The following is a 25,939-nucleotide window of genomic DNA, read 5'->3' as shown; positions in this document are numbered from 1 at the left end:
TTTTCTATGCCCATTAGCCTAACAATACAGATCCAGTTGATTATTTTAGTTAGAGTTGCTGACCACTCCAGCCAATTTGGTGTTCTTGACAAACATTGAGACCACGTGCAAAACTCTGTCCTGGTAAACTACAAAATGACGTCCCAACTCCTATACTCAATACACTGGTCAATGAAAGGAAGCAATGAGTATAGGAGTTGGGATGTCATGTTGCGGCTGTACAAGACATTGGTGACGCCACTTTGAGAATACTGCATGTAATTCTGGTCTCTCTACTATAGGAAAGATGTTGTTAAACTTGAGATGGTTCAGAAAAAATATTTACAAGGATATCATCGAGATTTGAGGGTTTGAGCTAAAGGGAGAGGCTGAATAGACTGGGGTTTTCATTTCTGGAGTGTCAGAAGCTGGAAGTGTTACCTTATAGGGGTTTATAAAATCATGAGGGGCAAGGGTAGGGTGAATAGCCAAAGTCTTTTTCCAAGGGTACGGGTGTCCAAAACTGGAGGGCATAAGTTCTTTGAGGCTGTTTGTATTTTTTTCTCTGATTCCTCTGATGTTACCAATTCTCACGATCTAGTTTCTTCTTGTATTTTACTTTTCCACTCTCAATTCCACTTTTCCATTCATTGAAATTACTCTCCAGTTTGACCCTTTAGTTGTTTCTGGAATAAACTGCTTCTTCAATGTAAAAAAACACAATATTGAACATCCCAATTTTCACTCTGTATCCTCCCCTTTAAATAATTCTTTCAATTTTTTTTCTCTGAAATGTAGCTTAGAACAATTCAGCAAAACTGCTTCCAAATTAATTGTATCTTGTGTACTGGTAGTAGGGAGTGTGATGAATAATTTGATTACACTTTATATATTTCATAACACTTTGACAGTTCATTAATTTGAAAAGCTGGAGAAAGTGGCATCAGCAGAAAGTGCAAATTAAGACGCTAATAAAAATCTCCAAAAGGCATTTCTTTATTACATTTTTCATACAAAGACCATCAAAAACTATCAATCTGCACCAATCAGTCTTAAAGTAAGTCATGTGTCAAACGAAGCTATCAATACGTACAGCTCAGTCTCCAATCCCACTGAAAAAATGTCAATGGAATTTACCATCTGTGATTCAGGACCACATTGGATCAACACTTTCCTTGTTCATGAAAATCTGTGTAATTCACTCAAAAGCATTACAATCCCAAGTAATCTTATAGGGAAGTTGTAATGAAACTTGACAGTTAAAACACCTGTACAAATGTAGCTTTCTTTATATTCTTTGACCCCAAATTATAGGAAAATTACATTGCTGCATTCCCCAATCAATACAGATATTTTTGTGACAAGCGATATAAATGCTAATTTGCTCCTTACTGAGTCTCCTGAAAGACTGCCTCGCACCTGTGTGCAGGGTACGTCTATGCTCACAAATCTCAACACCATTCACTGGTTTGATATCCTTCTATCATAAACTGGCTCGGTGTCAGCTTTAAAATTGCTAGCAGGCTTCTTTAACAACATGGTAAGCAACTGGAGTGAAACAAAAGTACGATAAATAATAGATGCAGGAACCCAATGTAACATGTGTGACACTCCTCATGTTGCTTTCAGATGCTGCAAGTCTGGAGGTCTTCATTTTACACATGACCCTTCTTGCTTAATATTGTCCTTCAAAAAAAACAAAAATCAACTCCTAACTTTATTAAATTGTCTTCCTCTGCACCTGATATTTTGTATGATATTTTTAATGTTTACCCTTATGGTAAGGTGTAAGACTTTTTCCCAGGGCGGAAATGGCTATTAAGAGAGGACATAATTTTAAGGTGATTGGAGGAAGGTATAGGGGAGATGTCAGGGGTAGCTTCTTTACACAGAGGGTGGTGGGTGTGTGGAATGCGCTGCCGGCAGTGGTAGTGGAGTCAGATACATTAGGGACATTTAAGCCACTCTTGGATAGGCACATGGATGATAGTAAAATGAAGGGTATGCAGGGTAGTTTGATCTTAGAGTAGGATAATAGGTCGGCACAACATCATGGGCCGAAGGGCCTGTACTGGGCTGTACTGTTCTATGTTCTATGTATGATTGCACAATGTGGGATTTTCATTTGTAAAATTTTACATTGTTCAGACGGTGTAAAACACAAAGTATGTTGTGTGACAAAGCAAAGAATGAAGTAACAAAGTGCAAATATTTCCACCTAATCCTGCTGCATCCGAAGTAGATTATCCTAGCAGGAATACTTCCTACACACTATCTTTGATTCTGTTGTATGCAAATGCAAATCCTTGAAATGTCAAGAAGTAACTTTGCAGTTGACATGTAGAGTTAACTTCAGTGTTGTATTCTGAGAACAAGGAGGGTGCAGACTGCATGAGGGAATTGTTTTTCCACTTCACAGGGTGACTTACCTCTGAATGAACTGACGTGTAACACTAGGCAGCAAGACACTTCTGGATTAGAGAGGTAATAGGGAAAATAAGTTTCTAAAAAGTAAGTTGATGTTCTTCAATTGATAACCTAAAAATTCATAGGATCCTGTCGTGCTGTGGTGTGCAAAGATAAATCTTAGCAGTAGAACACCCATCAATATTTTGCTGGAACATTCAGAATGGCAAAACATTTCAACATCATTTAGAGAGAGTAAGAACTGCCGATGCTGGAGTCAGAGATAACACAGTGTGGAGCTGGAGGAACACAGCAGGCCAGGCAGTGTCAAAGGAGCAGGAAAGCTGATGTTTCGGGTTGGGACCTTCTTCATAAAAATCATTTATATCAGAATTATATCAGAAACATCATTTATATGAGTGATCACTTGAATCTACATCTTACTGGCCCAGTAGTTATCACTTCTAAGTGTAATAAGTCTCTTTCTGCTGAAGCACACTATTTTTATTGTTTCTATTTATCTGCAATGTCCATCAGTTGCTTTCTTTGGTTGGAGTTTAGGTACGGGAGTGTATTGGTTATGATAGAAGACCAACAATCCTGAGGTCATAAAGATGAAATTAAATTTTGATAAAGGTACAAAAATGGACGTTATTGAGTTGGTGGCATGTTTTGTAATACACCTGATTTTCTTGACAATAAAAAAGAAATCTGGGTGTGATGTGGAATGGCCTCCCAGATCACTACCGTGTCTGTGATATCAAATGGTACCACAGCAAGTTGTGACATTCTATCAACTAATCTGATCATGATTGTGCTAATAGTCAAATGATTCATTATATCCTTCAGGTGATGGAGTCTACCACCACTATCACTTTTTGGCTTACAAGTGATTCTGTGTTAAGCTGTGTTGTTGAATATTGGCTATTTGGTTGTACAACTATTGATCGAGAAGACTTGCCACCTTTTCAGGGAAAATCAGGGAGTTAGTTTGCACAACCTTGCCAGTATGATTCACACCCGGAGGCTGAGCTTTCAAATGTCATTTTTAAGCCACAGACCAGAGCAGGTGCATGTGTGTTTGCAGGTGTATATTTGTGCACGGTACCCATGTGTGCATTTCTGGGTGTAGTTATCTTTATGTCTCTTTCTAATGTGTATATTTTGGGTGTTTCTACCTGTGTGCACGTATTAAGATGCTCTATCTGGTAATGAATCCAAGATTTACTGCATAACAGGATGATGAGGTTCAAACCATCATTGGCTGTCCCTTGATTTGTGAATGATATCTACTCAGAATCTGAGTTTCTGCCATGTGTTTTCATGTACCAGAACAGACTGATTCTTAACCCACAGTTTTTGGACATATAGGTCAGGACATCCCAGGAAGTAATGGGATCTGAAGTGTGCGATTTGCTTCCTTTTTGCTCTTTCTGTGCCACGCCCTCCCTCACCATTAGTACAGAAGATCTCAAACATGATGTAACTAGATGGACAATTAGTCACCATTTTGAATGAATTTTAGCAAGCTCTTCCAAAGCTTTTAATGTCAATGCTACCACACTCATGGAGGCCTTCACAATATTTTTTGAAGCATTTCCTTGTCTTTTCCAGGAATTTGGATCATTTGAGGGTTGAACTATCAGGACCTGGTAGAATTGGATGATGCGCATGTGACAAGTTAATGCTGCCATGGTCTGCAGGCTTAATAGGATGTCCCAGCTGTTTGGGCAACTTGTGCCCAATGGAGGACCCCAACCACAATGACCAACCCTCTTCTCCCTCACCTGCAAATGACCTCTCAATCGCATCTGCTGCAGGGCCAGGGCCTCCCTGGCTGACCCCAGCAAATCCACCCCAAATTTACCTTGTTATCCAGCCTCCTCCATGGCTCCTCATTGAAGAGTGACTGTAGTTCTATCAGTGGCCACTAGTTGTAAAGCTGGCAGCGAAGAGCTGTTAGTCCTCTGATAGGCTGAACACTCTTGGAGGTGGTACATGCTCCCACGTTGGGTAAAAGCTATCAGTTAACTGCCTAATGACCATAAAATCTGGGTGAGCACGGGAGGTTTACTGCACAGCTTCTGTGGCCCAAAAGAAAAGAAATGATAAGTATGAAATTTTGCACTGTTATTGTATTCTTGCCAAGTCAGATTTTTGTGATGGGTTTGCTGGTGATGAAAGTTCATTGACAATCTCTCGAAAAGAAAATGATCTGTATGTGAATATAGCACTTTTCACAACATCAGGGCATCCCAAGTCCCTTACAACCAATCAAGCACTTATGATAATAGTTAGAGATAGTAAGAACTGAAGATGCTGGAGTCAGAGATAACACAGTGTGGAGCTGGAGGAACACAGCAGGCCAGGCAGCATTAGAGGAGCAGGAAAGTTGACGTTTCGGGTCAGGACCCTTCTTCAGAAATGGGCGGGGGCAGTGGGGAAGGGAGCTCAGAAATAAATAGACAGAGGGGGAGTGGGGCTGGGGAAGGGAGGTGGGATGGTGATAGGTGAGTGCAGGCAGAATGTGGTGGGGATTGGTCAATGAGATGGGAGGAACAGATAGGTGGGAGAGAAGATGGACAGGTTATGTCAGTACAAGGACGTGGGAATGAGAGGGAGGATTGGTCATGGGATGAGGCCGGGGGTGGGGAGATATTGAAACTGGTAAAATCCTCATTTAGGCCATCGGGCTGTAGGATCCTGAGGTGGAATATGAGGTGTTGCTCCTCCAGTTTGTGGGTGGTGTCATTGTGACACTGGAGGAGGCCCAGGATGGACATGTCACCCAGGGAGTGGGTGGGGGAGTTAAATTGGTTTGCGACAGGGGCGTGTTGTTGTTTGCCGAAAACAGAGTGCAGGTGCTCTACAAAGCGGTCTCTGAGCCTCCAATTGGTCTCACCAATGTAGAGGAGGCCACATTGGGAGCAGTGGATGCAATAGACCACATTGATGGATGTACAGGTGAACCTCTGTCTAACCTTAGTGGAAGGTTTGTTTGGTGCCCTGAATGGACGTGAGGGATGGAGGTGTAGGGGCAGGTGTAGCACTTCCTGCAGTTGCAGGGAAAGGTGCTGGGGGTGGTGGGGCTAGTGGGGAGTGTGGAGTAGATGAGGGAGTCGCGGAGAGAGTGGTCCCTACAAAAGGCAGATGGCGTGGGGAGGGAAATTTATCTTTTGTTGTGGGGTCGGATTGCAGGTGGTGGAAGTGGCGGAGAATGATACGTTGGATACTGAGGTTGGTGGGATGATATGTGAGGACAAGGGGGATTCTGTCTTTGTTTTTGTTGCAAGGAGGGGATGTGAGGGCAGAGGTGCCGGAAATGCAAGAGATGTGGTTGAGACTATTTTCGACCTCCGAAGGGGGGATGTTGCAGTCCTTGAAATAAGAGGACATCTGCGATGTTCGAGAGTGGAACGCCCTACCTTGGGAGAAGACGCAGCAGAGGCAGAGGAATTAGGAGTAGGGGATCGCCTTCTTGCAGGAAGGTGGGTGAGAGGAGGTGCAGTCTAGGTAGTTGTGGGAGTTGGTGGGCTTGAAATAGATATCAGTTACTGGGTGGTCATCAGAGATGGAAACAGAGAGAGGTTCAGGAAGGAGAGGGAGGTATCAGAGATGGTCCAGGTGAATTTGAGGTTGGGGTGAAAGGTGTTAGTAAAGTTGATGAACTGTTCAAGCTCCTTGTGGGAGCACAAGGCGGCACCGATACAGTCATCGATGTAGCAGAGGAAAAGGTGGGGGATGGGGCCAGCGTAGCAGTGGAAGAGGGACTGTTCCACATATTCTACGAACAGGCAGGCATAGCTTGGGCCGATGCAGGTTCCCCTGGCTACCCCCTTAGTCTGTAGGCAGTGGGAGGAGTTGAAGGAGAAATTGTTAAGGGTAAGGATGAGTTCTATTAAGCAGATGAGGGTGTCAGTGAAAGGGGACTGGTCGGGCCTGCGGGAGAGGAAGAAGCAGAGGGCTTGATGCTAGGTCAACTTTACTAACACCTTTCACCCCAAGCTCAAATTCACCTGGACTATCTACAATACCTCCCTCTCCTTCCTGGACCTCTCTGTCTCCATGTCTGGTGACTGCCTCGAAACTGATATCTACATCAAGCCCACCGATTCCCACAGCTACCTAGACTATACCTCCGCTCACCCACCTTCCTGCAAGAATGTGATCCCCTACTCCACTTTTCTCTGCCTCCGCTGCGTCTGCTCCCAAGATGGGGCGTTCCACTCCCACACCTCCCTGATGTCCTTCTATTTCAACAACCACAACTTCTCCCCTTTGGTGGTCGAAAATGCTCTCAACCGCATCTCTTGCGTTTCCTGAACCTCTGCCCTCACATGCCCTCCCCCCAACAAAAACAAAGACAGAATCCCCATTGTCCTCATATTTCCCACCCCTATCTGTCTTTCATAGGGACCACTTCCTCGATGACTCACTTGTCCACTCCACACTCCCCACTCGCCCCACCACCCCCGGCACTTTTCCCTGCAACCACAGGAAGTGCTACATCTGCTACTACATCTGCTACTACATCTCCACCCTCACCTCTATTCAAGGCACCAAACAAACCTTTCACATCAGACAGAGATTCACCTGCACATCTGTCAGTGTGGTCTATTGCATCCGTTGCTCCCAATGTGGCCTCCTCTACATCGGTGAGACCAAGCAGAGGCTCGGACACCGCTTTGTAGAGTATCTGCTCTCTGTTCGCAACAAACGACAACACCTCCCAGTCACAAACCACTTCAACTCCCCCTCCCACTCCCTGGGTGACGTGTCCATACTGGGTCTCCTCCAGTGTCACAATGATGCCACCTGCAAACCAGAGGAGCAGCATCTCATATTCCGCCTCAGGAGCCTACAGCTCAATGCTCTAAATGAGGATTTTACAAGTTCCAAAATCTTCCCACCCTGGCATCATCCCATGACCAACCCTCCCTCTCGTCCCTGCCTCCTTGACCTGACACAACCTGTCCATCTTCTTTCCCACCTATCTGTTCCTCCCACCTCACTGACCAATCCCCACGACTCCCTACCTGCACTCACCTATCACCATCCCACCTACCTTCTCCAGCCCCACCCTTTCTCTCTCTATTTATTTCTGAGCTCCCTTCCTCATATGCCCCCCACCAAATTTCTGAAGAAGTGTCCTGATCCGAAACATCAACTCTCCTGCTCCTCTGATGCTGCCTGACCTGCTGTGTTTCTCTAGCTCCATACTGTGTTATCTTATGTTAATAGTTACTGTTGTATAGCATGAAACATTATGGCAATCTGCACACAGCAAGCTTCTGCAACTAACAATGTAACAATGATCAGACAATATATTTTTAGCGATGTTGTCTCAGAAACATGGCAGAATTTCCTTGCTCCTTTTTGAAATAATGCCATATCTGACCATAACTGACTCCACTTTACAAAGTACAAGAAGAGTGAGAAAAAATGAACGTTGATTTTTTTAAAAAATGAACTTAATTTTGAATGTGTACATTGACATCTGAATCAAGTGCAGGTGTAGACCATTTAGCCCTTACAGTCCACTCTGTCATGAAATAAGATCAAGACTGATCTGATTGCGGCCTGAAAACCACATTCCTGCCTTTCCCAAATATTTAGAAACCCCATCCAAAACTAAATAGTTCCATTGAAACAAGTACCTACCCTGTACAATTGGTTCCTCAAAAGGAAACAGGAGAGAAATTTCTGACTGACTTCTTCAAAATCTTCCCATGAATAGTTGCTAATCATGAATTGCTATATATGAAAATTTTCGCTGCCAAAGGGGCGGTTTAAGACATATCCCAATTTCTGTGTCACATTTTAAAATTGTATTAAAAAGCTATTCATTTTAAATTATACAGAAACTTCCCAGCACTGGAAAATGCCTTCTCATTAACCACAGGATTTCAGATGTCTCCCAAGGCAATAAGGCTCTAATTGGACTCAGCAGGCTATAGCAATTAAACATTGTGGTCTTAAAGGACAGGCTTTCCACACAGCTGCCTTTTAGCAGCAGGATAATACATTATGTCTTGAGTAAAATGTTCCTGCCCCTGTGAAATATCCTACCTTCTGACTTAACTTGAGTAACGTCACCAGATTTCTTCTCTACAATAGATCTTCAGGAGGCAGGTGAAAAGGAATATTAAACCAGGTGGGAGCCCCACTCCCTACAGAATTAATGCAGTGGGAGGTAGAATTTTGTAGATGCTCATTTTTCCTTCTTATTAATATACATGATGTGTCTTTTAGTTCATTCCATTACAAAGCACTAAGCTAAAAATACGAAGTATGCCGAAAATGATTGAAAATTATAGCTATGCTGGGTGCTCTGACAAAAATTGAGAGAGAAAAGGCAATACTTTGTGATCTCGCAGAGGATTCTGAGAATTAATTTACCAATTTAATCAAAGTGCTTTTTCATAGGATAAGATAATATGTAATCCATTCTGACTTGCACTGTACAACATTATAAAACATAAAGACCACTGGGCAATACAACCTCTTACATAGGAATGCTATGATATCATGAAAGCTGCATATTTTGCTTTGGGGTACAAAGAAATCCAGCACAACAGCACATTCTCCCCAAAAATACACCATATTCACTTTGTCAGATTACTATCCTACTTTACCTGTTAGATTGATTGAGGAAATATGCTAAAAGGTAGAGTAGTAAGTAAACAGTGGAAGACATTTAAAGAAGTAATTGAAAATATTCAACAAAACATAAACTCCATTCACCCCGTGAGTAAGATCCATCTGTAGCTCATTAGGGAAGGTCAAGTTAGTATTAGTTTAAAAGAAGAAGCTTATAATGCTGTGAGGAATAGTAGTAAACTTGAGGATTTGGAGTGCTTTAGAAACCTGTAAAGGCAACAAAAAAGTTGATAAAAAGTTGATACTGGAACATAGGAGTAAACTAGCCGGGATTACACAATCCAATTGTAAGAGCTCTTACAGATATATAAAAAGAAGAGTACTTAAAATAAACATTTATCCCTTAGAGGCAGAAACCAGATAGATTATAATGGGGAAATGAGGACATCGCAAAGACACCAAACAAGTACTTGTCTTTGTCTTCACTTAGAAGACACAAATTCTGACCAGACATAAGTGATAGCCAAATGAGTGATAAGATTGAGGAGTTTAAGGTTATTAGTATCAGCAGAGAAAAAGGTTTTGAGGGCACATTAAATGATAAAATGTCAAGTCCCCAGGACAACATGGTTTACATTATAGGATTTTTATAAGATAATGGATGGGCTGGTAATGATTTTCCAAAATTCCCTAGGTTGTAGAATGCTCCCAATGGATTAGAACTTAGCAATAGTAACACTGCCATTCCAGACAGGAAGCAGAAAGAGCACAGGGAACTAAAGCTCATATTACCTGACATAATTTGTCAGAAAAATGCTGGAATCTATTGAGGGAGTTCCAGGATTGTGACCTAGTTACACCGAAGGAACATGTGATATATTTCCAAGTCAGGATTGAATCTTGCTGGTGGTAGTGTTCCCATGAATCAGCAAAATTAAAGATTAACTATATTAGTTACGTTGCTGTTCCTAGCAGTTAACATGTCTGAAATTCCTTCTACTTTTCTTATAATGGAGACCTCAGCCCATTAATGGTCATTATATTTTAAATGGGTAACCTTCACTAAAATTGAAAGGGCAAGAATGAGTGAATTATCTTGCAGAATACACCATGTTACTACTATTATCCATTTGGTTTCAATGGAACATTTCCTCAATATGCCATGTTTTTCAAATAGTGGATCACACATGCCCATCACGGGAGGAAATCTGCCATCCTTACCTGGTCTAGCCTATATGTGACCCCAGACTCACAGCAATGTGTTTGACTCTTAACTGACTACTGGGCAACCAGTGAAGGGTAATAAATCCTGACAAAGCTGGTAATCTATGCAGCTCATGAACAAATAAAGACAACCCCAAGGTCAAGGGCAGAAAAGACGATCTTGTCTTCATTTAGAAAACCTATTGAACACAACCCAAACCAATGGTTTACATTAAACAAACAGTGACCACATCTTGATAGGACAAATACTTTCAGGCTTGTTCTTCTCAGTTTACGTCCTTATCCACTACAACAAAACTACCTCACCACCCCCACCTCAACCAATGAAAAGTGTGATCCTGGGTTTATGAATTAAGACAGGATTAGGCTTGGTTATAATATTCTCCATGTTCAGGTTATCTGTTGACTTACATGTCCGTGAATAAACATTTGGACAAGGTACCAAGGATTGCTATCACCACATGAGTGGTCAGGAATCTCCAACTGCATGAGCATCTCTATCATTGAGTGATAATTTCTTAGGATGTTAAACTTCACTTTTTGGATTAACAAGGTAGCTCTCACCCTGGCAAAGCATCAAGTGGGAGAAGAAAGCTTACAAATCTGATGCCACGTTGAACAGGAAAGTGTTTGTGATGGGAAGATCTAAGAACAGGTGAAATTCTCTGCACAAAGAAGTCTTTATTAGTCATCACAAGACCTTTGAAATTAGCACCACCTCTGTATTTCAGGTAAAATATGTTCAAATTTATAGTATCTTGTACAATCTTGTGGTTTCACTGTGTGTCTGTTTGATGTGTGGTCTTCAAACTTATTCATTAGGGATCTAGTCACTCAAAGAGTCTCTTTATAAAGTTGGACATGTGCTTTTTTGATCTGCTATGAAAGCATTTGGATCAGCCTCTGACAACCCACTGAGAAACTGAACTGAAACCCATAGGCTATTACATCATGGCATGCTGTTCATTTGTCAGCATAGTGCACAGGAATGACAGTTAGAATCTTAGCCACTCGTTGTGACACACATGGTAAAATAACTTTGGGTCTCGGTGCACATCTGATTTCGAAGTAACTCACCAATATGCTCGAAGGAATCGTTTCCCTGATTCCACACCTAGGCATGACCTTGATTTCAGTTGAGCCATCCAATGAAAATACACAATGGAGACCACAATTGTCAAGAACTTTGTAAGGGAGATTGTAAGTGGTTGTGTAACTGGTCTGGTAATCCAGAGGCTGGGAAGAATGATAAGCCACCATGATAGCTTGACGATGTATGTTCAGTTTTTTAAAAAATCTAAAAATAAAATGGTGGTTTCCCAGTAGAAAGTGACTGTGAAGGCCTCTGAATTAAGGTGTTTGAATGAATTAAGGCATCTGGAATGCCATAACCAAAAAAAAGTTGTTGCTTCAGAAATGACCTTTTGCGGGGGAAATTTATTGTTTATATCTAGTCTGGCTGATATGTGAGTGCAGTCCCATACTAAATTGGTTAAGTAAAAACGGAAAAAACTGCCGATGCTATAAATCAGAAACAAAAACAGAAATTGCTGGAAAAACTCAACTGAGGTCTGAGTTCACTTGACCTGAAACATTAATTCTGATTTCTCTCCACAGATGCCGCCTGACCTGCTGAGGTTTTTCAGCAATTTCTGTTTTTGTGTCTAAATTGGTTGAGTATTACCTACCCTCTGAAGTAGCCTAACAAGCCATTCAGTTGTGCTATGGGTGGGCAAAATGTATTAGTCTTGCTTGTGATGACCAAATTCCAACACTAAATAAAAAACCAGAAGTGACCTTGTGTATAGAATTTGTGAAGGTGTAAATTTCCTGCTTCCTCAATCAGAGAATGCTGCATGATGACTTAGAATCTTACAGCTGTACAGCAAAGAAAACAGACCCTTTGGTCCAACACGTGCATGCCAACCAGGTATCCTTATCTGACCTAATCCCATTTTCCAGCATTTGGCCCACACCCCTCTAAACCATTTCTATTCACGTACCCATCCAGATGCCTTTCGAATGTTATTGTACTAGCCTCCACCACTTCCTCTGGCAGCTCATTCCATACACACCCTCCTCTGCATGAAAAAGTTGTCCCTTAGGTGCCTTTTAAATCTTTCCCCTCTCACCTTAAACCTGTGCCATCTAGTTTTGGACTCCCCCACCCTGGGGAAAAGACTTTGGCTATTCACCAATGCCCCTCATGATTTTATAAACCTCTATAAGGTCACCCCTCAACCGCTGACACTCCAGGGAAAATAACTCCAGTCTATTCAGCCTCTATCTATAGTTCAACCCCTCCAACCCTGGCTATATCCTTGTAAATCTTTTCTGAACCCTTCCCAGTTTCACAACATTTGGTGAAGGAGATTTATTTTTATATAAATGCTAATATGCTATTTTTCTGTGACTGTTCCATTCACAATGTGGAATGTTTAACTAAAAGTCAAATCTCCTATAGCCCAGACAGGTGTCAAGACAGAGTGTCATCTTCAGTTAAGGGAGGTAAATTATTTTTGGACAGATTGAACAAATTTATGAATGACTTTGAACTGACAGCATACAAATGAGCAATTGGTCCAACTGGTCTCATGCTCCATATCAGCTTCCTCCCATTCTAGAAAAGCAAAATGCTTTTGATCCAGGAAATCTGAAATGAGAAGATAAAATGTTGCAAATACTCAACAGGACTGGCAACATCTGTGGAGGGAGAAGAACGGAGTCAATATTTCCTGTCTAATGGAAATATCTACAAGACAGAATTCATAACTCAAAAATGGGGACTCAATGACCTCAGTTAGTGGAATATCCCCCTCCCTGGTGTGGCATGAGCAATGCTGAGAAAGGACGGTAAAAGCAGTGAGAATGAAACATCAGATTCTCTATGTTGAGAAAAGATTTTCTGATTTTCTCCCTCAAATATTAAGCAGCATCTTCATTTCCTTGTCATTCAGCAGCAACTCCCTTATTTCCACACATCTACACCTCATTGCAACCTCAACTGGCCTTATTTTTATACCACCTGCAGTTTACCTCTCCTTCCTTGCAAAATTAGATGGCACAATAAATACATGACGTATAAATCAGAGTAGGCAACTGAAGCTTCTCAGCCATCATTCAACTACTTCTTCACAACAAGGTCCCTGCATACTCCATGAGGGGTCAGAGCTGTTGAGTGTTCATTCTTCCTATAGCAGGGAGGCCAGAACTGAATGCAGTATTCCAATAGTGGCCTAACCAATGGCTTGTATAGCTGCAACATGACCTCCCAACTCCTATACTCATTGCAATAACCAATAAAGGCAAGCATATCAAATGCCTTCTTCACTATCCTATCTACCTGTGACTCCATTTTCAAGGAACTATGAACCTGCACTCCAATGTCTCTTTGTTCAGCAACACTGCCCAGGACCTTCCCATTAAGTGTTTAAGTCCTGCCCTGATTTGCCTTTTCAAAATGCAGCACTTCACATTTATCTAAATTAAACTTCATCTGCCACTCCTTCGCCCATTGGTCCATCTGATCAAAATCCCATCATAGTCTGAAGTAGAGATAACACAGTGTGGAGCTGGAGGAATACAGCAGGCCAGGCAGCATCAGAGGAACAGGAAAGCTGATGTTTCGGGCTGGCCTGCTGTGTTCCTCCAGCTCCACACAGTGTTATCTCTGACTCTAGCATTGGCAGTTCTTACTATCTCTGATAGTCTGAAGTAACCTTCTTCGCTGTGCACTAGACCTCCAATTTTGGTGTCACCTGCAAACTTACTAACCATACCTCCTATGTTCGCATCCACATCATAAACCAGCACAAGGAAGTATTGGGCTCCTCTGTCCTAACACCTCATATCAACACACAGCAGTGGGCCAACACTATTCCTTCTTCCAACTAGGGGATCTTTCACTCAGAGTATCTGGTTAGATTGACGACATGCAGAGGGGTAAGACATGCTGAGCATATATTCACCTCATAGAGGGCTGATCTGGGATGAGACAGAATGAGATACAATAGAAGAATAGATTCTATCCATGACAATTGTGATGGTGGAACTATTATGCTGTTTACTGTATTGACCATGTATAGATAGGGCTGTTTGATTAATGGGTGGAAAAGACATTTAAATGAAAGTCAGTGCTTTAAGACTCTTCCTGCTCCCAATTATGGTTCAGCAGGCATTCCTTCAAGCTCACCTGTTCCTTCACCTTCCAAAGGTTACCACTGCCCCATAATGTCTCTTTGTATGGAAAACACTATGTTATGCAATGGATCAGGATGATTTTCAAGACCTTGCCAATGGTTTAACTACCTGGCCTAGCCTGCCCAAGCATCAGTTACCATTTCTTGTTCAGATGAGATGTTAGACCCTCCTGCTCTCTCACATGGGTATAAAAGGTCTCAGGTTCACTATTTCAAAGAACAGCAGGCGAGTTATCACTGGTGTCCTGGCCAATATTTCTCTCTCAATCAGCGCCACTAAAGGGGAGGTGACAGCCTAGTGGTAATATCACTGGACTGTTAATCCAGAGACCCAGGTATTGTTCAGGGGACCAGAGCAGATAATGGAATTTGAACTCAACAAAAATCTGGAATTCAGAGTCTAATGATGACCATGAATCCATTGTCAATTGTTGGAAAACCCATCTGGTTCACTAATGCCCTTTAGGGAAGAAAATCTGTCATCCTTACCTGGTCTGGCCTACAAGTAACTCCAGTCCCACAGGAATATGGTTGACTCTTAACTGCCTCTAGGATGGAAAATAAATCCTAGCCAACAATGTCCCCATTGCGTGAATGAATAAAAAATACTAGAATAGTTTTTAAAATCATAAATCACCTTGTTCTTTGTGGGAGCTTGCTGTCCTCAAATTGATTGCTCACTTTCCACACAGCGGCTACTCTTCTGAAAAATGTCACATTGGATCCTTCCTATCTTATCCCATAATTCCTCAGTCTCGGAGGAATTGTTTGTTCAATCTTCTTTTTGCTTTTGATAATAAATTAACTGAAAGTGGGAACACATGGCTGTGACCAAGGTATTGGGAATTTAAGATAACATAGTGTGGAGCTGGAGGAACACAGCAGGCCAGGCAGCATCTGAGGAGCAGGAAAGGGAAATGACTTGTACAAGTTTGTTAATATGCTAGCATTAATAAAAGGAACCCTCTATCTGTTAATGAATTCTGTGGGATTGCCAGAAGGGGTCCTATTAATATTTTTTGTGTATGGGTCTCAAAGGATTCATACTTAATTAAGTACAGCAAGCATCTCTCACTGGGATGATGTTACAGGGAATTGATCAGGGTAAAGAAAGAGCTAGTTCAAGACTGACCTGAGACTGGAGAGACTCCAAAACTACCTGTGAGATCCTTCTTGTACGCCCAGACTCTGTACACCACCACATGCTGCCCTTGAAGCAAATGTGGGGGTGTAGAGACTGTCAATCATCTGCTGGAATGTGCCTTTGCAAAGGAAGTCTGGAGAGAGATGCAATGGTTTTTGTCGAGGTTTATCCTGAGCAGCTCCATGACGCAGGACTCTGTGCTCTATGGGCTGTTCCCCAGGACACACACTGAGACAAATGTCGACTGTGCCTGGAGGATCATCAGCTTGGTGACAGCATCTTTGGTCTGCCTGAAACTTGTTGGTCTTCCAGAGCAAGGAGTTGACCTCGACTGAGTGTTGCAGACTGGTACATTCCAAGATTCAGGAGTTGTGCTGAGGGACACACTAAAGTTTGGGGCAGCTACTGCCAAGGTGCAGTGGGGTAAGATCATTGTATAAGGTCTTTTGGCCAAAGTTAAATGGGGGCTATTCAGTTACTGTACCCTCGCAGTGCCTCAAATGTAAGTAAATATAATCTTGTACAAGTAAGAAATGCCTTTGGTTTGTTTGTTGGATAAACTCCAGTGTTTATTTGGAACAAAAGCAGAAGCTGCTGGAAAAGTTCAGCAGGTTTGGCAGCATCTGTGAAGAAAAAATCAGCATTGACGTTTCGAGTCCGGTGACTGTTCCTCAGAACTGGGACTCAGAACCCGTTCTGGGGAAGGGTCACCGGACCTGAAATGTTAAGTCTGATTTTTTCTTCACAGATGCTGCCAGACCTGCTGAACTCTTCCAGCAACTTCTGTTTTTGTTCCTGATTTACATCATCCGCAGTTCTTTCAGTTTTTATCTATTGTTTATTTGATTCTCCATGTGCTACTGTACAGAACCAAATTGCTTTGGGGACAATGTATGTATATAAAGATATTTTATGAAAAATAAGTATATTTTAGAAATTTAAAAACAGTGATTTAGGTTGTCTTCATGTAACCTGAAATTATTGCAATAGCACAATAAACTTCCCATTATTTACAAAATAAGATTCTTTTAGTTCGAACAGAAAGGTGGCTATCCTCATCCATGCTATACCTCTTCAGGATCAAGGGAACCCACAAACAATACTGACCAGCAAAAAAATGTGCAATGCTTTGTCATACTGCTGGCTAAAAGGCAGAAAGGAATTTAAGTTTGTCTTGACAAACAAGGCATCTGTATTTGATTTATACAGAAACGCCCTGCTGATTGAAATGTCATCCCACACTGCTGGGAGTGGTCTGAGTGGCATTAAAGGCAGTAGTTGCTTTAACAGCTGCTAGCAGATTAATCACTGTTGTTTGGTTCTGGCTTGAGGAGCCAGCATATTCTGACAAACAAAATAAACCACATGCTGGAGACACTCAATAGTCCAGGCAGCATCTGTGAAGGGAGAAACAGATTTATGGTTCAGGTGGGTGACCTTGCACCAAAACTGGAAGGTTTTAGACAACTATGGAGCCAGGGAAAGTGGGGGCAGCAAAGAAACCAAAGGGAGGGATACAAAGTGAGAGAGGCAGGAGTGCCAATGTGACAAAAACAATGATGGGAACAAGGAGAAAGGAAGCGGTAATGGGACATCTAGTAAAACAGCATTTCAATTCAGATTAAATGGTGAGGGCAGATAGCAAAGAGGGAGGGTAATTGCAATTCTGGCAAAAAGATGATTCGGGAATGTGGCAAAAAATATGATGGAGATGGGGATTATATATTAACCTGGATAGAGGACTGGATAATAGACAAGAATTGATAGTACAATTGAGGCATTATCGAGTTGGCAAGCTGTGACTGGGGGATTGTTGAAGGGATCAGTGTTGGTTTTCTAGCTGTTTACAAGATATATTAATAACTTAGAAAAAGAAGTCACGAGGAATGTATTTAGCTTTGCAAATCAGCAAATTTGTGGAATCGTTATAAAGGAATGCCTCAGCCCATACCTCCTCCTCAAGCAGTGGCTTGGGTCCAAACATCTTTCAATATGAGGAGCTGCAGCCTGCGAGAAATAAGGGCAGTAGTTAAGGCTGAAAGTTGTTAAACTCAATGGTAATGCTGGGAGGTTATATCATGGGCAATAGGAGGATGAATTGTTTTTCTTTGAGCTTGTGTCTCATTGAAGTATTGTTGGAGGCCAAGAATGGAGAAATAGGAGTGGGAGTCAGGTGTGACAAACCACTAGAAACTCCGAGTCACACTTGGAAAATGACAGAGCAATGTGATCAACCAATCAGCATTTGATATCTCTATTTTAGAGGGGATCACAGTGTGAGCAACAAATACAGTCTACCCTGTTGGAAGGAATGTTTGGGACAGTATGAAGGGAGGATTTAAAAGGACACGTCTCTTGTGTTTGCACAGGAAGGTGACATAGGAAAGGGAGAAGGTGTTTAGGTGATTAAAAAATAGACCAGGGTGTCACAGATGGAGAGGTCCCTACAGAATGCTAGAATGGAGTTGGCGGACAGTGGGGTGTAAGATGCATTTGGTTATGACATTGTGTTGGAGATGCTGACAGTTGCAGGGGAAAGGTACATTGAATATGGACACTCTTGCAATGGAAGGTAAGGACATGAGGAAGCCTATCATAGTTCGGTGACGGTGGAAAATAGATGAGGGCAGAAATGCATAAAGTGAATGCATTGGTTGTATTTTTCCAAAAGTCCTTGGTTTCTAGAAAAGTACCAGACGATAGGAAAATTGCCAATGTGACAGCTGTATTCAAAAAGGGAGGAAGGCAAAAGTGGTTAACCATAGGCAGAGTAGTCTAACATCTATTGTTGGAAAAGTATTGGAATCAATTATTAAAGAAGTAATAGCAGAACATTTGGAAAATCATAATCTAATCAAATAAAGTTAGCATGGCTTCATGAAAGGGAGATTGTGTCTGATTAACTTATTAGCGTTTTTTTGAGTAAGTCTCAACCAGAGTGGATAGAGGGGAACCAATAGATATCTTGTACTTGGACGTCAAAAGGCATTTGACAAAGGTACCTCAGAAAAGGATAAGTCATAAGAGCCCATAGTACTGGAGATAGAATATTGGCATGGATAGAGAACTGGCTAATGAACAGGAAACAGTGAGTGGTGTTAAGGGGTTCTATATCAGGTAGGTGACCTGTGACCAACTGGATTCAACAGGGATCAACACTGGCACCTTAACTGTTTACAATTTATATCTATGACTTAGAGGAAGGAGGGGAATGTACTGTTGCCAAATTTGCAGAAGGCATAAAAATAGGTTGAAAGGTAGGTTGTAAGAGGAATACAAACAGTTTACAGAGAGATATTGATACGCTAAGTAAATGGGCAAAATGTTGGCGAATGGAGTATAACGTGGGAAAATATGAAGTTGTTCATTTTGGAAGGGAGAACAAAAGAATAGAATATTATTTGTATGGAGAAAAGCTGCTTAAAACTGCAACACAAAGGGACTAGCACACAGGTATAGCAGGTAATCAGGAAGGCTAATGGAATGTTGGCCCTTATTTCAAGGGGGTTAGAGTGTAAGAGTAGGAAAGCCTTACTGTAACTGTACAAGGTGCTTGTGAGATCACATCTGAAGAACTGTGAGCAGTTTTGTTCCCCTTATTTAAGGAAATATTTCATTGGACGCAGTTCAGAGAAAATTTTAAAGGATGATCCTCGTTATGAAGGGATTGTCTTATGAGCAAAGATGAAACAGGTTGGGACTGTAATCATTTGAATTTAGAAGAGTGAGCGGTGGTCTCATTGAAACATACAGGATTCTTAAAGACCTTGACAGGGTAAATGCTGAGAGGATGGTTCCCCTCATGGGAGAGGCTAGGACCAAAGGGCAAAGTCTCAGAATAAAGGGGTGCCAATTTAAAACTGAGGTAAGGAGGAATTTCTTCTTTGTGAACCTTTAGCATTCCTTGCCACAGAGACACGTGGATACAGAGTCCTTGTGTATAGTTAGACTGAGATAGACAGATTCCTGATCAGTCAGGAAATTAAGGGTTATTGGGAAAGAGCAGGAAAATGAATGTAAGGAATTTTGGATCAGCCATGATTCTATTGAATGGCAGAGGAGGCTCGAGGGAGGAAATGACCTACTCCTATTTCTATTTCTTATAGTCTCAAAATAAGTATGACACAGTCCAAGGCTTTTCCAAACTTGCTGAATTACAAACTGTTAGCTGATGAAAAACCAAGACATATCAAAAGTTCTGGTGTGGAAGATTACATCATCAGAATGGATGTGGTATGAAGGAGAGCCCTGGAAAATGGATTAAAATCCTGACACAAAGCAATGTGTGAGGAATTAAATCATACCCAAGTGGTGGTAGATAATGGTGGCATGATAATCCCCAGAGAAGAAGATCAATAACATTAGAATGGGAGGGAGAAATGGTAGTGAACTGTGAAAGTGAGGGAGGAGGTGGATTTTAGAAGCAAAGTTGATAATTGAGATTATAACATTTTTCATAATCTTAAATCAAGGCAAACTGACATCTCGTACGCATTAATTTTCAGTATATCAACTAAGATATATTTGTTTCTAATGGAATAAGTGTTTACTTCTGTCACTAAAGTCAGTTCCAAAGTTGAAAGAAAGGAGGCAGCCATAGCCCAGTTTGTGGTGATGGCCAACATGAAGAGGCAGTTTGTTGGAGAGTGGTTTTGATGCAACAGACGTGAGGCAGGTAACTCTCACTTTTGTGCAAAGTGGTAGGGTGGATGGCTGAAGTGCTCACACTTGGTTTGAACAACCTGGTGAAGGGCTTCTGCTCCTGCTATCCTGCACAGATCTTCCATAACCACTTGGTAAGCTACTAATGTGAATACACTGTCATAAATTTGAAATAGCAATAAACGCTCAGTTCTTAAATCATAAATCTAGAGCTGTGAAAATTAACGCACAAAGTAAAACTGGCAGTTTCCACAGCAACAGTGTAGTGAGCATTGTAGAGTCTTCAAGACAGTTCTCTGCAGAGATACAGCAAACAAAGCTGTCAGATCAACCATCACAATTTGCTTCACGTTTACATTTACTTACCTTTACATTGCAGAAGACATGAGTAATACCCTGAATTTAATGAAGGTCAATTACAAATTGATTGCAAGTAAATTGCTTTTCCTGCATGTTAACACTGCGCTATAATTAATGACTTTCCAGCTAACAAGTACCTTAGGGCTGGGAAAGCCTGAGCACATTCAGAGAAGTCAATTCACACTCAATAATTTGGAATTAGTATGAATCTCTTTGATTAAATTTGATATTGAAGATTTTCCATGATTATGATTAATTCTTATTAACAGAATGTTAATGACAGGGAGAAATGTCAGTCCTGGCAGAAATGGTGTAGCACCCACCCCCATAGGCATTTTATTTCGCATAACCTAATATCTATCGCCATATTAAGCCTTCAAATTGTTATATGGAAGCATACGAAAGTTTTCTTGAATATAATGTTATGATCTCAAGGGAGATCATTAACTTTAAAAAACAAACTTCCAGTTAATATTTGAAAGAACTATGCCACAGGTTCCATGATTTAAACAAAGTAAAATTGCTATACAAGAATTAACAAAGCACTCACTACTAATTTAATGTTACTTTTTGTAAACTCTTGTTCCTTAAACTCCAAACTTTAGCATGTCACTTCCAATTTTGTTTTACTGGCTGGGCCAGCATTTATTGCCCATCACTAATTGGTTTTAAGAAGGTGTTGGTGAGCTGCCTTCTTGAACTGCTGCATTACATTTGCTATAGGTACACCAACAGTGATGTGATGGAGGGAGTTCCAGGATTTTGAACCAATGACAGTGAAGGAACAGCAATATATGTCTAACTAAGCAGAGTGGTTGGCTTGGAGGGAAGCTTACAGATGGTTGTGCTCCCATGTATCTGCTGCTGTTAGCATTTTAGATGATAGTGGTCATGGATTTGGAAAGTGCTGTCTAAGGAATCTCGGTGAATATCTGCAGTCCAACTTGTAGATGGTATACACTACTGCAACTCAGCATTGGTAGTAGGGGGAGTGAATGTTTGTGGATTGGAGCCAATCAAGTGACTGCTTTGTCTGGGACAGGGTCAAGCTTCTTCACTGTTGTTGTAGCAGCACTTAACAAGGCATCTATACAGAATTCCATCAATAATTTGGAATTGACTTGTGACTGAATTGTGTGCCTTATGGATGGTGGGCAAGCTTATGGGAGTTAGAAGTAAGAGTTACTCGCTGCAAAATTCCTAGTCTCTGACCTACGTTTGTAACTATTGTACTTACGGCTACTCTAAGTCAGTTTCTGCTCGATGGTAGCCCCAGCATGTTCAATAGTAAGGAACTTAGCAATAGTAATGGCATTCAATGTCAAGGAGTGGTGGTTGGATTCTGTCTTGTTGGAGATGGTCATTGCCTGGAACTGTGTGGTATGAATGTTATTTGGCACTTGTCAGCGTAAGACATTTGAACGTGGACTGCTTCAGTATTTGAGGAGGTGAACATTGTGCAATCATCAGTGAACATCCCCACTTCTGACCTTATGATGGAAGAAAGGTCAGTGATGAAGCACCTGAAGATGGTTGACCAAGGACATTACCCTGGGGGAATTCCTGCAAAGATGTCCTGAAGCTGAAATGACTCATCTCCAACAACTGCAGCCATCTTTGTTTGTGCTAAGCAAGACTCCAGGTTTGATCCCCTGGCTTGATGGTAATGGTAGAGTGTGGGATACGCTTGGCCATGAGCTTACAGATTGTAGTTGAATACAATTCTGCTGCTGATGGTCCACAGCTCCTCATGGATCTTCAGACTCGAGTTGCTAGATCTGGTCAAAATCTATCCATTTCGCACAATGATAGAGCCATGCAACACAATGTAAGGCATCCTCAATGTGAAGCTAAGACTTTGTCTCCACAAGTACTGTGCAGTTGTCACTCCTACTGACACTGCCATGGACAGATGCATCTGCAGCAGATATGTTAGTGAAGATGAGATCAAGTATGTTTTTCCCTCTTTTTGGTTCCTTCATCATCCACTGCAGTCCCAGAGAAGCTGGATTATTAGGTATTTTCAAGATGAAAGTAAATATATTCTTGTTAGATAGGAAAACAAAGATGATTGGGAGTAGATGAAACAGATCAGTCATGATCTCATTGAATGGTGGAGCAGGCCCGAGGGGCTAAATGGTCTTTTTCTGCTCCTGTTTTGTATGTATGCACACACTTCAACTTGTTGAATAGGTTGAATGTCTTCATTTGTCTTCTGTGGTTGTCTTGCTGGTGAACTGGACATTTTCACATTCTCAGTCATGTTACTGCAGGACTGTTGTTTACTTTGTCACTGATACTGATAATTCTTCCTTAAAAGATATTGAGTTAGAGCCTTACCCTTGCAGAGATGCCCTAATTGCTTTGGAAAGTGCTGCTCCAACTTGCATCAGCTCATCATCCGGCAACAAAATCAAATCTGCTCCACCACTTTGTTCACCAGGCTGCTTTGCTACCTGAACAACGTCAGTTAAAGACTGCACAATGAACTCAAGTTGAATCAAATTAAATTAGCTTTATTGTCAGAAACAAACCAGAAATTGCTAGAAAAGCTGAGCAGGTCTGGCAGTATCTGTGGAGAGAAATCAGAGTTAATGTTTTGGGTCCCATGGCCCCTCCTCAGAATTGGAGGAAGGGTTACTCAACCCAAAGCGTTAACTCTGATTTCTCTCTACAGCTGCTGCCAGACCTGCTCAAATTTCCAACAATTTCTGTTTTTGTTTCTGATTTACAGCATCTGCAGTTCTTTCGGTTTTTATTTAACTTTATTGTCACATGTGCTCAGCTGACTACAGTGAAAAGTTTATAAGCTGCCACTTACAGTATCATCTTAGGTACAAAGGTACCTAGGTACAGCTTTTTCAGTTACAAGATTAGTTACAGTGTAACAGTGTCACTAACACACAGTGCCATCTTCGGTAGAATACCTAGGGACAATCCTTAGTTACAGAATAGAGAAATGAAGAAAAAAATGTTACATTACAGTTATACACAGTGTGACTGTAGGTCAGAAAAACAAGAAGCAAAGTTAAAAAGACAAGTGGGTTGTACAGCTCATTCTTGTTCTGCTTCTTTTGTAAATGTTACTGGTGTTTGTCTTCTGACTTTTCTTTTGTGATGATAGGGATGGAAAACATTTTCACCAATCCTGTAGAGTCTGTGGCTTATTTTTTGTTGATAGCGTGAAACAACTCTCTTCTGCCAACATAGGAAATTGCAATAGGTTCTTTATTTTTCTTGGGTTCAGCCGTGTGTTTAGAAAGCCAAATGAAATTTCTACTCATTGCACTTTGACAGGGTGAGTGTCAAATATCTGTTTCTCAATCGGCTGTTGTGTTGGAACAAGTTGAACTTCTACTACATTAAGGATCTTGAAAGTAAAGCTCAAAAGTGAGAAATGTTGATTGCAAATTACGTACATATTTTCAACTCGTTTTGTGTGGGAGTGTTACTTGTAGCATGTCTTTTTCTTGATAATTATTCCAACTGAAGGATGTAATCTCTTCTTTGTAGACTGTAACTTCTGTTGCTTTTCAAAATATGTTACTGAAATGTATTGTAAGTGATGTTTACACTGTTGCTTTGTTAAAGCAGTAGGAGAGACTGTTTGCAGGCAAACTGGCACCATGGGGTACGTACAAAGTATGATTCAGTTGACAAGTGGCTGATTGTTCTATGGAGTTGTGATCAGTTGTGGCAGACAAAGGCTATCTGCCTGCAATCAACTTTGATTGGCTCCTGGGTTGCTGAATTGCCCGGTAGGTGTGAACAATATTATCAGAAGCCTTTGGATTCTGGAAGGAAGATAGTGTGTTTCTCTGAGGTAGAAAATACCTGAAGAAAGCCAACTTATTTTCCTTCACCAGTTGCTGTAAGCTGTTGCTTTCAATCAATAAGTCAGACACTTTATAATTTGGTTATCGGTCACTCTGTGCCTCCTGAAAGGAAGTGAAAAGTATCTGGAGAAGAGAAATTGAAGAACATAAAGTACTGGGAAACAAATGGATCATCCCTGTGGACAGAGGCCATTGAACTGTCTTCCCAGTTCTTTTCCTCCACACGTAACACCAATGTTTTATACGTGTCTTTATGTGTGTGTCGGGAGAGTTTTATAAGGAGAATTTTAGAATTTTACCCAGTAGAGTTATATGCTGATAGTTCATAGCTGTTTACCTCTAGCTAGAATCTATTTATTTGTAAGAAATAGTAATTCTTCTCAAGTACATGAACCTGGTTCATGATTTGTTTGTTAGCCTGGGTCTAAAATTGGGGAATTCTGCCTACTTTTGTAAAATCTTTAACTTTTGTGATGATTCCAGGAACACTGGGGCTCGATATGCACTCTGTATTATAGCAGAGCATTATGCTTCTGATAAAGTTTTAAGTTCTGTGTTTTGCCAATGCTGTACTGTTTTGCTTCTTTTAAATTTCAAATTCATTTTTATCACAATACTGTACCACTATATTTTGCGCTGAGGTTTTTGATGCCCTTTCCAAATGAAGCTCTTCCCAACTTCTACAGGCAAGTTGGAGGCTACCCACTTCTTTCCGGGCAAAATTAACACTTTCGCACGTTTTCTTGCTGAATTATTTAAAAAATAGATGTGTGGCTGCAGCCTTCATAAATTTTCCCACCAAAATCACAGTTTAAATTACGAATGTCCTAGTTTTATTACAACTTTCAAAATTTTCTGGTTGTCTTGCTCTGGCTCCTGGGGCCATATCTTATGGAACCAGCTCATTTTTAAGGGTAAGTGCTCCTTTTCACCTTCTATCCTTTTTACTCTGATCTTTTTACCCCTTTTCAGCAATAATTTCTAAGTTTATCTTAGAAACTCTGAACTGCTCCCACAGATTTTTCCTCTCTAAGGACTCTGTAATTTCCTGGCGTGACTCATTTTTACCCTGTTCCTATCCCACACCAATATTCCTGCACCATGTGGCTCAGTGGCTAGCACTGCTGCCTCACAGTGTGAGGGACCTGGGTTCAAGTCCACCCTCGGGTGATTGCCTGTGTGGAGTTTGCACATTCTTCCCATATCTGCTTGGGTTTGCTCTGGACTCCTCCCACAGGCCAAAGACGTGCAGATTAGGGGTGTATTGGCCATAAACTAAATTGCCCTTAGTGTCCAGGGATGTGCAGATTATGTGGATTAGCTTTGGGAAATGCAGGGTGGCAGGGATGTGCTCTTTGGAGGTTCAGTGTAGACTGAATGGGCAGAATGGCCTTCTTCCACACTGTAGGGATTCTATGACTACCAGCTTTAAGGTAAGATTTTCTTCTGGAATGCTGCATTTACCCTGATGTAGCTTCCACCAGTGTAGCTGATCACTCCTCCATTTAGAGATAGCACAGTCTGGAGCT

This window comes from Rhincodon typus, chromosome 26, assembly GCF_021869965.1.
Source record: "Rhincodon typus isolate 14 chromosome 26, sRhiTyp1.1, whole genome shotgun sequence".
Taxonomy (NCBI): domain Eukaryota; kingdom Metazoa; phylum Chordata; class Chondrichthyes; order Orectolobiformes; family Rhincodontidae; genus Rhincodon; species Rhincodon typus.
Note: the sequence above shows the minus strand (reverse complement) of the source record.